General features: G+C 37.4%; 1 protein-coding gene across 1 annotated transcript in view; it reads right to left on the bottom strand.

Moving 5' to 3' along the window:
* The window catches only part of gna12a (guanine nucleotide binding protein (G protein) alpha 12a), a 51,291-nt gene that overhangs the window by 4,589 nt on the left and 34,404 nt on the right, over positions 1-12,298 (bottom strand). The window lies entirely within an intron of this gene.

Genomic DNA, 12,298 nt, shown 5'->3' with positions numbered 1-12,298 from the left:
TCAATATTTAGAATATTTGTACATTTGTCCCCAAGTAAAAACATGATTGAAGGAGGGAACTGTAATATTACTCATAGCCACAATAATACGCCAAACAGAGATGAGTCCATTTGTTTAATCAATGGGTAATTTTTTTTACTTCCAAAATATGAATATGAAGTATAAGCTTGTGCAAACATTGCATCTACCATGAAGAAATTAAACACTGGTAGATCTGATGAACATTTTAGCTATTTCAGGTCAAAATGTATTGTAGGTCTTTTTTTTCCTGGTCTGTCCCAACATATTGAGAACACTATGCTAGTGTAAACATTCTCTGGGTAGTTTGGCTGCTTCTTTGGTGGAGCTCAGTACAGGATCCTGCAACAGTACACTTGAAAAATAGTGTTGAGAGAGAGTTTGATTTAGTGGAAAATGTGTGCATCAGGAAGCGCATTGTGGTATTAAAATAACTAAAACTGGCACATAAAACTTGCTGTTTGCAGGGTGTATTTGCAACTCTTTCATGTAGTGAAAGGGACTTTAAAAGTGACAACACAGAGGTAGTGCAAGGAAGGAGAAGGACAGCCTTCCCACTGTACAACAAAACATTCACCCTTATTCTGGCAGAGAGCCTCCAGTTGGATGACTCTAATCTAGTTTTCACTCAGCTTCAAAATTCCTTAAATCAGGGGTCTCAAACTCATTTTCTTTCAGGGGCCACATTCAGCCCAATTTTATCTCCAGTGGGCCAGACCAGTAAAATAATTGCATAATAACCTATAAATAATGACAACTCCAAATTTTTGTCTTTGTTTTAGTGCAAAAAAAACCCCATTAAATTATGAAAATACTTATTTTTATAAACTATCCAAACAAAAAAGATATGAAAAACCTAGGAAAAACTGAAATTTCTTAAGAAAAATAAGTGCAATTTTAACAATATTATGCCTTAACTTATCATTTATACATGTACATTATGGATCGAATCTACAAAGACACTGTTGTTCGTCCATCAGTCTCAATGATGACCTTCACTTCAGTTTTTGTTGGTACTGGAGTGGCTTGTCAGCCCTATTTTTGCCCTGAAGGCAGAAAATTGTTAAATTGTACTTAATTTTCTTTAGACCTTTCAGTTTGTTCATATTTGTTCAGATTATTCACATTTTATTGTTTCAGGATAGTTTGTAAATGTAAATATTTTCATAATTTAATTTAGTTATTTTTTGCACTAAAACAAAGACAAAAATTTGAAGTTGTCATTATTTATAGGCAGAGTGTAATATTTTTTTCACATCATTCAGTCATTATTTTTTGTAGGTTTTTATGCTATTATTTTTCTTGAGAACATATTGGTCTGTATGTGGAACCTGAACTAAAATGAGTTCCACAGCCTTGACTGTGGAATTTTTGCACTTTGCAAATTCATCCCACGGGCTGCATTGGAACCTTTGGTTAGCTGCACTTGGCCCCCGAGCTGCATGTTTGAGACCCCTGCCTTAAATCATCCTAAAACTCAGATGTGTGTGATATGTTCTGAATATGCAGAAAGTTTCAATATTGCGCACAAATCCGTGTACAACACATATGAGCTGTGCAGGTGTTCTCTAAATAAAAGCTCAGGAGTAACGTTGAAAATAGGACCAATGGCCCTGTCACTTAGCAGCCAAATTAAAAGCTCTGGGAAATGTATCCAGATGCCATTTACTATCACCTAGTTATGTGTATTTATTATATTACAGAAATAGCCCATGTTTTGGTCATATTCCAATCAGAAAAATTCAAATTCCAACTTGATATCATTGATACTGACTGATTTATTGTATCAATCCACTTCCTATCTCTTATAATGGGAAAATTTTTCAAAGTCACACCAAATCCAGAATTAGATCCAGATCCAAATAATTTCAATACTTTGTGTTGACATCATCATACAGAAGCTGTATACCAAGTTTGAAGTCTATCAGAATTGTAGTTTCGGAGAAGAAGACGATTGAAAGTTTTGTAACGGATGACAGACGATGACAGACGCCGCATGACGACAACAGCTTACGGCCTGTCGGCCGGTAAGCTAAAAAACTAATTTACAGGATAATAAATATATGAAAGAAATGCTTTAAACCCCGTTTATATATTTTGAATAATGGATAATTCCTGTGGAATTGTTGATTGTTGCCAGATTTTTGCCTTTAAATAAATACATTTCCACTGTAAAATGATCTTATATTGGTGTATACAAATCCAAAAGAAACACAGCTGTAACTATAGTATCAGTCAAATGGCTCCTGATTTAATGTGCGCCTTAAATGATCAAAAGAAACTTGGACTGAGTACTGCAATCACAAAAAAACTGAAGTCAATGTATTGATCCACTGCGACAGAACTACTTTTCTGCCATAATGGACTGAACACATTTTGCAAAAATAACACCACAATTTCATCATTTTCTTCTATTCTCTGTATTTATTCTCTTTGTACTCTGATAAGAAGTGAATCCTAATTTTGTTGAATTGCAACATCAGTGTCAATGAGCAGAGCAATGCCGCCACCATTTTTGATAGAAGGCAATCAGCTCTGTTCTTCTGTAGTCTTTGTCTACAGTCATGAATTAATAATCTGATTACTTTTGACACTATGTCATATTTACTAAAGCACAAATACATGCCTTCGATCATTTACAGAGTTTTAAAACTTGCAGTGAACTATAGTGACTCCAGTGACATAACTAAATCAGAACTAGATCATTGTAATATGACTCTTGTTTTGTAAGTTTTATCTCCTAATCATGTGTTGGCTGGTTACACACAGAGAGATGAGACTATATGACTGGAGAGCTGAGAGCAGACCTCGAAGCTGCTCCACACGTTATCTTTGTATAAACAATGGATCAAATGACTCTGTGTGGTGTGAAAGAGGTCACTGGTGATAACAAATCCACAGAGAATCATGAGTGTCAGACTCAGCACTTTGAGTCTTTGTACATTTCAGCATATTGAAGTTAAAGTTTCTTGACCTTATGGGGTTACAATAGGGAAGCATTTACCATCTGTATTGCCCTTAGTGAGGATCAAAATGGAGCGAGTGAATCTTGGGCTTTGTGAGAATGACATAAACAGGATTCTAAATAATCCATCCTCTCCAAAGTTGCGCGATATCTGTTAAATTTGTACGGCAACTATTTTCCAACACAACTACAGAAAAGTATTTTATTAAATCACAGCCCCTGATGATTGGGATTGTTTTACTTATTTCTTTTAAAACCCCAAACCAAAATTTGACTCTTAAAGGTTGAGTATATAAAGGTGTGCTTGTTGCTTATGAGGCTGACTTCAGTTTTATTTGGAGTCTACCCAGATAGCATCTGACACTGCACCAGATTCAGCCACAATTCGCCAGATTCAATTAGCAATCACACCCACTGAGTGTCATTGCACCAGAAGTGGCTGAGATCATCAGACTGAAGGTCTAAATGATAGATGATGGACTGTTCCGGGGCGCACCGTGCAGACCAAACGCGCTCACAATTTGAAAGTTAACAACCAAATGTGACGTCACAGCAGCGACCAGGAGGCAGGCGCCAGCGCTGCAGTGTACATGCAGACACACACAACTGAAATCAGTAACACTCTGAATGGCAAAAGTTAGGGATGCTCCAATACTGATACCAGTATCGGGTATGGTATTGGGTCCGATACTCAGCATGTGTACTTGTACCCGTAAAAGTACTCGGATATAACTGCACTGATACCCACAACACAAGCAGTAATGGAGTTAGCTAATGTTACCAAATGACCGGCTCCCAGCACAAGTCCAACATGCACAAATCTTACATTCAGCCTTTAAATGTGACAAAAAATAATATTTGACAAGTTGCAAACTCCAACTGCAAATCAACTGAGATCAGATCAATTGTATCTAGTGCAAAAGTCCGTTTACTGACCACATTAACCATCAAGTCTGCAGCAAGGTTACTACTGCAAATGAAAACTCTGGGGTTGTTATTCACTGAAATAATGATGAAAACAAGCCTTTTCATTGAAGAAATAGATAACTCAAACCATTGTTTTCATCTCTGTACATTTCTCTCATATACAAGTCAAATATTTACACTGAATCCATCCTTCCAACTTTTTTGCTGTGCCAGTTTTACACCAATCCACTGCCAATCCGTCAACTGGCATCATGGCAGTGAAAGTTTGGAGAAAGTGCTGGAGTCTCATTTGGGATTACTTTGAATATGACTGTATCTTAGATAAGAGTAAGTGCCGTGTGGTGGAAGGTGATAAAATATGTGGAACATTTCTCAAGATGAAAAATCCCACACATCTAAAAGTCTATTTGAAAAGCTCCAAGGCACAACAGGGCTAACCTAGCTTACCTTGCCCAGCCCCTCTGCCCTAAAATACAAGTTAACCCCAGGCCAGGTGCATGATGCAGCCATGAAAATACTCAATATTACAAAAAAAAAAAAAAAAATGCACTAAAAGTAATAAATAGTAAAGTACTAAAAACTGAAAAGTCATTAAATCTAAACTGACACTGAAAACAAGAAGTCAAAATGAAACACAAATGAAACAGAATTATGGATGAAAACCTACTCTCACCAGTGGTTTCTGTCAATGCTGCATTATTACAGAGTGGTAATGTGGTTTAAGAGCAAAATGCAATTGATTACACAGGCCAGGGAAGGCCTCTAAGGGAAGACTAATTGAATTTCATACATGGAGAAATACATGGAAACCAGTAGATGAAGGGAAAAGTAGAAAAAGCTTGTTTTCTTCACAGCAGGATAGTTCATAAAATGTGCATTTGGGTTAAGTTTATGGGATTTTTAGGACAAACAGATGCATCTGACTGGTATGGTCTTTGGTCTGTTCATACATTTTGCAATGATTAAGAGTCACTGAAATCAAAAACAAGTTTTATGATTGCTAAATTAAGCCGTAACGTCTTCCCTTCACTGTGAACAGTTAAAATGAAACAATAAAATAAAACTGAATCTCTCACTTCCTCCCTCTTTTCTTTTAAACATACACATCCAACAGGAAGCAGCTGTGTGTGTGAAAATAGTGAGGAGAAGCATGGGGGAGGGAGGGATCAGTGAGTCGCACAAAACCCAGTCGCAAAGTCCTTTTGGCAGGGAAAAAAAAAAAAAAAAACACACTCTCTTGGATGTCAAATCAAACAATGTGCCAAAATCTCACTTTCAGCTTTTGTTGGTGGTAACTTGTTTTAACATTTTCAATTTCTTTGGGTTCTGCAACTCTGATTGCCTCAGGGTTGTTAAATACATTTCTGTCCTGCCTTGACATGTCGCGGAAATGTGACCCCAGTACGGGTGAGACGCGACCCCGTGACCCCGCCGCTGATCTGCAATGTCACAGCAAGAGGAAACACAAAGACGGATGCTCTGATTGGTTCAGCAGGACGCGGACAGAAAGAGGCGCTGGTGGGAGGGAAAAGCAGGGAGAGGGGAATTCCCAGCAATGAAGGGATACGCAAACACAGACAGACAGAGACAGACAGAGACAGACACAGACATACACGTGAGCGCACACAAAGACACACACAGGCAGATCATTTCCACAGACTTTAACCACCATCAGCAGAAATGAAACGGCCTGATTATTCACACAGTGGAAGCATCAAACTACAATCCAAGTCAATTCATTTTATTAGGTCAAGCAGGGGTTTTGTGTAATGAAGAACCACAGGTAGTAAAACTGAAAAAATATATTAGTGTATGTGAGTGTGTGTGGATTTGTTGTGTGAGTGTGGGGCTGAGTAAGGCAGGAGGAATGTCTCCATTCATGTTGTGTATGGGGCAGATTAGGGGCTTTATTACAGCAAAGACCTGAATAGGTTCACATTCTGCACAATGTGTGAGTCTTTGTGTGTTCAGGTATCTGTGTCTAACCGGGTGAACCATCATTATTTGACCAATTTAGACCTTTTCCTGCAAATTACAGAGTTATATAAAACCTAGTAGTTAATGAGAATGTACTATTGTAGGCCGACAGAAAATGACACATTTCAGTATTAGTTAAATTACGCTTAATGGACCGTTCACTGAGCCTCTCCTAAGAACAACTACCGGTCCACGTTACCGACTGTTATGAGGCACAGGAGGCCTGTCAAGGCTTCCAGAAAAAGGGAAAACTCTGTGCATATGGAACCTGCACGTCTGAGGGCAGTTATCTACCATGTTTACAACGAAGCACTGTATTGTTGGCATTTGATTTCTATTTATTTATCCAAACCTTAAATGTCAACTTGCCTCCAAATATCCTCATATATCATCATCTCTTTTTTTTTATTTTATTTTTTATTAGAGATTAAATTAGTCAGCATGGTCAAGTGATTGGTTGACGCTCAAACAATTTTGGGTGAACAATAAAACTGTAAAATGTGTGTTTAGTTTTACTGCTGTGTTTTTAAACTGATTAGAAATGATAATTGAGTGTTTTTAATTATTTTCATGTCTTTTCTCATTCATTTACTCTGATCGCTGAACTCTCTTCATCATTTAAAATGAAAGCATACCTTTAGTCATTCAAAGGTGGATGAATGAATTTTTTTTTTTTTTTTTAACCTCCTAAGACCCAGGAAATGTCAGCAAAGTACAAGCTTTTTTTTTTTTTGTTTTTTATTAAATAAGGGCCTATATTGGAAACATCATGATGCAAGAGTTTTTTCAGATGCAGTTTTTAAAATTTTTACGGAATGTCCTTTGTGGTGAACAGTTTTCTTTTCTTTTTTTGTATAAAGTTGTGAAGCCCATAAAACCCATAGCTGGGTCTTAGGAGGTTAAAGACAAAAATATACTGAATGTTGGATATGTATTATGTGGAAGAGCACACTCACAACTGAATCATCATATTAGTCATTACATAGTTACAGATTTACAGAGAATTGTTGAGGTTCATTGATGCCCTAAACATTCAACAAGACCTAATAATGGATGATGGAGTTGGACCGCTGTGTAAAGCCTTCTCCATCACATCCCACAGACGCTCATGTAGTTCAGTTCTGGACTCTGTGGTGTCCAATCCATGTGTTAAATGATGTCTTCCTTGAACCACCCTTTAACTGTCTGAGTCTCATTGTGCCATTGTGTCAAAAGCTGATAATTCAGTTTATTCAGGTTCAGCTGATCCCATTTTTCAGACACATGATATTGTGAAGCTACAGCTGACTGACTTAACCCCCCCCAGATCATAGCACTGGCCCCACAGGCTTGAACTACAGGCAGTAGGCATGATGGGTAATCCCTTCATCCACCTTTCTTCATCATTCTGAAACAGGGTCAAGCTGGACTCATCAGACCACATGACCTCTTTCCACTGAAACACTGTCCAATCTTTATACTTTATACAAACTGGTGGTTTTTTAAGAGATGAGAAGCCTCTCACTGCATCAGTTAGAGTTAGGCCATGTACTTACGTAGATGGGTATTTATGGAAACGGATATTTCCCATTTACCACCCTTTTACAATTATAACATCCTACACACCAGATAATTTTTATCTACATGGACCTGCATAATTACACCGTGGAGCGCTATCATGGGGTTAGGGTTAGGATAAACAATAGTCACATATGACATTGATGCATTTTTTTGTCACATACAGTGACATTCTAAAACTAAAACTCTGTTACCCCTTGTACACATGTAAATACAAAAACAGAATTTTCCAAAATCTCCACTTTGGCTGGAGTTTTCGGAAATACTAGTTTTAAATGAGCTAAACCAGAATTTTCATGTGGATGAAGAGCAAAAACGCATACTCTTTAATGTGTACCCATTAAAGAGCTTGTTGCTAAAACATATTAGTCACTGTCCAGTGCAAGGCTCTTATATATTTGCTTAGTTGAATACAGATAGAGATTTCTTTTACTGTTGTGCATATTTTAACCTGAGGATGTCTTATAATAGGATTTTTCCATTATGTCATGACGGTGTAATAACAATGAAAATATTTTAAAGCAAATAATAGTGAATTTCTGTAATAATAGTTGAAATATCATACAGATATAGACCAAAAGGACTGCAAAATTATTATTTGCTGAAAAAAAAAACTCCAATGCTTTCTCCAAGATGAGAATATTAGATAGGTTAGCTCATTGTTGTTAGCAAACAAAGAAAATATGTCTTGCTTCTAACTTTACTGGCATTTCTTTTTGGCTATGTAGTATCAAAGCATCAAATGGTATATAACTGCCTGAAATAAGTTAAAGAGTTAAAATGTAACTACATCATAAGTAATATTCAGTTGTCTTTGTTTGCTTACAGCTAAGCTTGCTAACATTAGCATCTTACCTTGGAACTAAGTAATCAACACTGTATTGTAAAAGTATGTTGTCCTCTTTGTCTATGGGTTTCAGCAGGTCTCATTATCCATATATATATATATATATATATATACATATATATGTGTGTGTGTATGTGTGTGTGTGTGTGTGTGTGTGTGTGTGTGTGACAGTTTCTAAAAAAAAAAAAAAAAAATACAGAAAGAAAACATAGTGTCTCAAAGACCCACATAACTACATCAAATTGCTTCCTTGGTCCAAAAAGCAGACAATACACACATTTAAGAAGCTGTAACCATAAAATGTTGATATTCATATGTAAAAAGTACTTAAATGGTCATCAAAATAATTCAAGTAAATTCACCATATATTACACAATATTTCATAGAATATAGTACATTTTGTAAGCCAAAATTACGAAAAATCTGCATCAGAAATACCATATTAACCCTTTCATGCATACTGGTCACTCCAGTGGACAGTTATTCTTCAGCTGTTCTCTTGTATTTTCACAGGTTTTGCTGTTTTAGTTCCATATCAGCCAACACAGTGGACGCTTATGCACCATCCCATAATACACTGACATTCAGACCATTACTGTAACTTTCCTGTTCTTGATAAACCTGATCTGCACTATCATATTTGGGTGTAAAGCAATTGCCAATTGTTATTAGACTGTAATTAACAGGGTTTTTTTTTTAAACAAAGTTTTTTTTTCCATATTATTTGAGTGAATAATAACTAGCATAAAATGTGAGAAAACATCAGATCAGTGGCATTAAAAATGTTTTTTTATTTCATAGTTTTCACACAGTATATCAGTAAATACATGTTTCTTTGCTTCCAAAATTAAAATAATTAAATGGTGTCCAGCTAAGTGGACATTTTTGTAACTCCATGTAAAATAGGTTCATTAAAAAAATCTCAATCACATTGTTTTTTTCATGCCTAAAGTTGACTAAAAACACTCAAGGAAAAAATCTTGATTAAGGTTCTCATAATTCACACATGAAAGGGTTAATCCCCAGGGGGATATGTGCTCGTTATCGTTGCTCCAACACAGTTAAAGTACAGAAAGAAAGCAACTTAAGAGCAAGGAAAAATAAAAATGAATAAATAAATAAACAATAAACACTGCTATGCAGTTATGTACGAGAAATGCACAGAAATGTACCAGAGATTTACAAGGGGATTACAATATTCCTGTTAGTATGTGCCATTCTATTGAAAATACAAATGTGCAAAAATGACACTTGTTATAGATCTTTATAGATCTGAAAAGTATAGTCCCGAGTGGAGATATAATCCTGCATGGAAAAAATATAATCCTGAATGGATTATATGTCGAAAAGGGTGTCTGACACTCAGAGGGAAATGGCCACAGGCAGGAATGAGCTCCTGCGGCGTACTGTGGTGGAGCTGGGTGGAATGAATAAAAAAAGTAACCGTAACATTTCAGATGATGTGGTGAGGTAAAAATTTGATTATTTTGAGTTGTAATGTAGCAGTTTAGGTACTATGTCATGTTTGACACTTTATCGTGCAAGTGTTGCATCTGATATAAATTATAAGAGCAGCAAACAACTAATCACAGCAGTCCATGCCCTACAGACAGACAGACAGACAGACAGACAGACAGACAGACAGACAGACAGACACAAGTGATCACATAACCTCCTCTGTGTAAGTAATTATTACCCAAATGATATGTTGCAAACATTCATCAAAGTTTACAAGCCAACTTTCTGGTTCATCTTTGACACACTGACCTTAGTTTTCTGTGCAATAAGAGATAATTACTGACATTTCAGAACACTCATTTAGCTTTACTTCCATGTACTAATGTGATCTAGTCTGTCAGCTTTACTTCTGATCATCTGAACATTCATGTTTCCAACTCTGATCCAAGAAAACTGAGACCACTTTAGTGAGAACATTTTTATCTAAACTGACAGAAATGAAGGTTGAGTTGTAATAAAAATGCAGATCCACCATACAAGAGGTGTTTTTGCATCTTTTTCTGTATCTTTCACGTCTTTACATTCTTGTTGGCCTCTCATACTATGCCATCTCATACCTTCTTTACTCAAACAGCCTGTGCTACTGAAGATGAGTTTGTCATCACAACATGATATACAACCTTGTTTATGCCAGGCACAGGAGGCTTTGGTGTTTATACCCTACATCAAACTGCATGTTATCTGGGTGTGGTGGGAACACAGCGAAGTCTACGAGTAAACAAAGTCCCTGCATGTGCTGCTTTTGGGTTTGTTTTTCTCTCACTATCTCTTTCCTTCAGTCAGTTTTCTCTCTCAGGCTCGGCCTCCCCATCCCCCTGCTCTTCTCTACTTTCCACTCCCTGCCTCTCCTCGTCCCGTGGCCTCCTCCCTCGCTGTCTGCCTGTGGCCCAGCTCCAGCCGTCCCTGGGAAAAGCTGACTGTGGTATCCCCGGAAAACCTCTCCGAGAGTGGAGAGAGAGGCAGATAGAGAGAGACGGGGGGGTGGAGAGGATCTAACTCAGCACATTTACTCCAAACTAGACATTTTGGTTTTTCTTTCTGTGAAAGGATAAGACTGATGATATTCTATAATTTTCTTACTTTCAACAAATCCTATGAAAAGGCCAAAACCAATGGTTCTTAATGCTTTTCAACTTCCCTACTGACGCCTTTGATTCTTCTGTAGAAAACTCTGACAACAGTTCACAAGTGTCAGCTGTGTAGCTTCTTTAACAGCTGGGGGCTTATTCATGAGTGAAGATATATGTGTGTGTGTGTGTGTGTGTGTGTGTGTGTGTGTGTGTGTGTGTGTGTAAGAAGAAGTAAATAGTGGAGTAAAACTCTTGGGGGCTTTTCAGCTGTGAATTAATACACGTGGTGCTCTGGTGAACTATTTCCCAAGAGAACCCCCCTTTTAGCTGTGTCCATTACAGTTGTAGTACTTAAGTCCACTTAGCTTGGTCTTAAGTGCATTTTATCTGTTCTTGTCTCAGTCTCAGACAAAGAGGATTATATTTAAAGAGCAGTCCCAACCACTGCTGTAGAGATATCACTAAGGGTATCCACACCAGCCCTGTTCCTTCTGTTAGCCCGGACAGTCTGGTTCACTCGTGGGGGTAGGACAGCACAATGGAACTCTGATGTGGATCAAAGCAGCGAACCCTGGTTCACCTAAAAATGTAGGTCTCGGTCAGCTTCAAGTGAACCAAATGCAGGAAGTGGACTACAATGCAGGGCATTGTGGGTAAACACAACCTCCATTTTTGTTTTCATGTTGTGGAAATAAAAGTTTCCCTGCAAGGTTTCTTGTTCATTGCTTGTCTCGTCTTCTTCTATGGCTATTGTAGATGTAGTGAAACCACAGGCAAGGAGGGGAATGGGTTATTCAAAAGGCTGGGTTCATTTGACAGTGTGCAGTGTGAAAGCAAACTCGACCTGAGTCCATTGGACTATTAGGTGTGAAAACAACCTAAATTTCCAAAACAGTTTTTGATTTATTAATGAACATCATTATTGTGATCTTTAAAACATTTCTTTTTGGTGTAAAACATGTTGCTAATTCTTGATTCTTCTGTCCACAGAGCTCCTCATTCTGTTCAGCGGCTATGGGATCATCTCCCCTTTTGTACAATATTAATCTGTGATATACATAAAAACTTTGGTGTGTGATGGATGAGGACAAACACCAGCTTCATTAGCTCTGATGTTCTGGAACAGCCCAAACCCAAAAATATTTGAACCCTGTCAGACGTTTTACAAAACTTTAACCCAGATCTGGTTCAAGCTTTATTTAGTACTTAAGTGGCTAAATCTGAATTATTTAAGGGTACACTCCGATACTCTGAGATGTTTTGTGTTCCTCTTAGTAGGAAGATTTATTTTGTTCAAGTGAAAACAGGGACATTCATCATCCCACTCAAATGTACGGAATGATGTGATGACACATTCACAGTTGGAAAACATTTAGTTCTCACTGAGACAAAATGTTCAACATGACATGGCAACCATTC

The sequence above is a fragment of the Sphaeramia orbicularis genome, chromosome 1 (genome assembly GCF_902148855.1).
Source record: "Sphaeramia orbicularis chromosome 1, fSphaOr1.1, whole genome shotgun sequence".
NCBI classification, from domain to species: domain Eukaryota; kingdom Metazoa; phylum Chordata; class Actinopteri; order Kurtiformes; family Apogonidae; genus Sphaeramia; species Sphaeramia orbicularis.
Note: the sequence above shows the minus strand (reverse complement) of the source record. Positions and strands in the feature narration are given on the sequence as shown.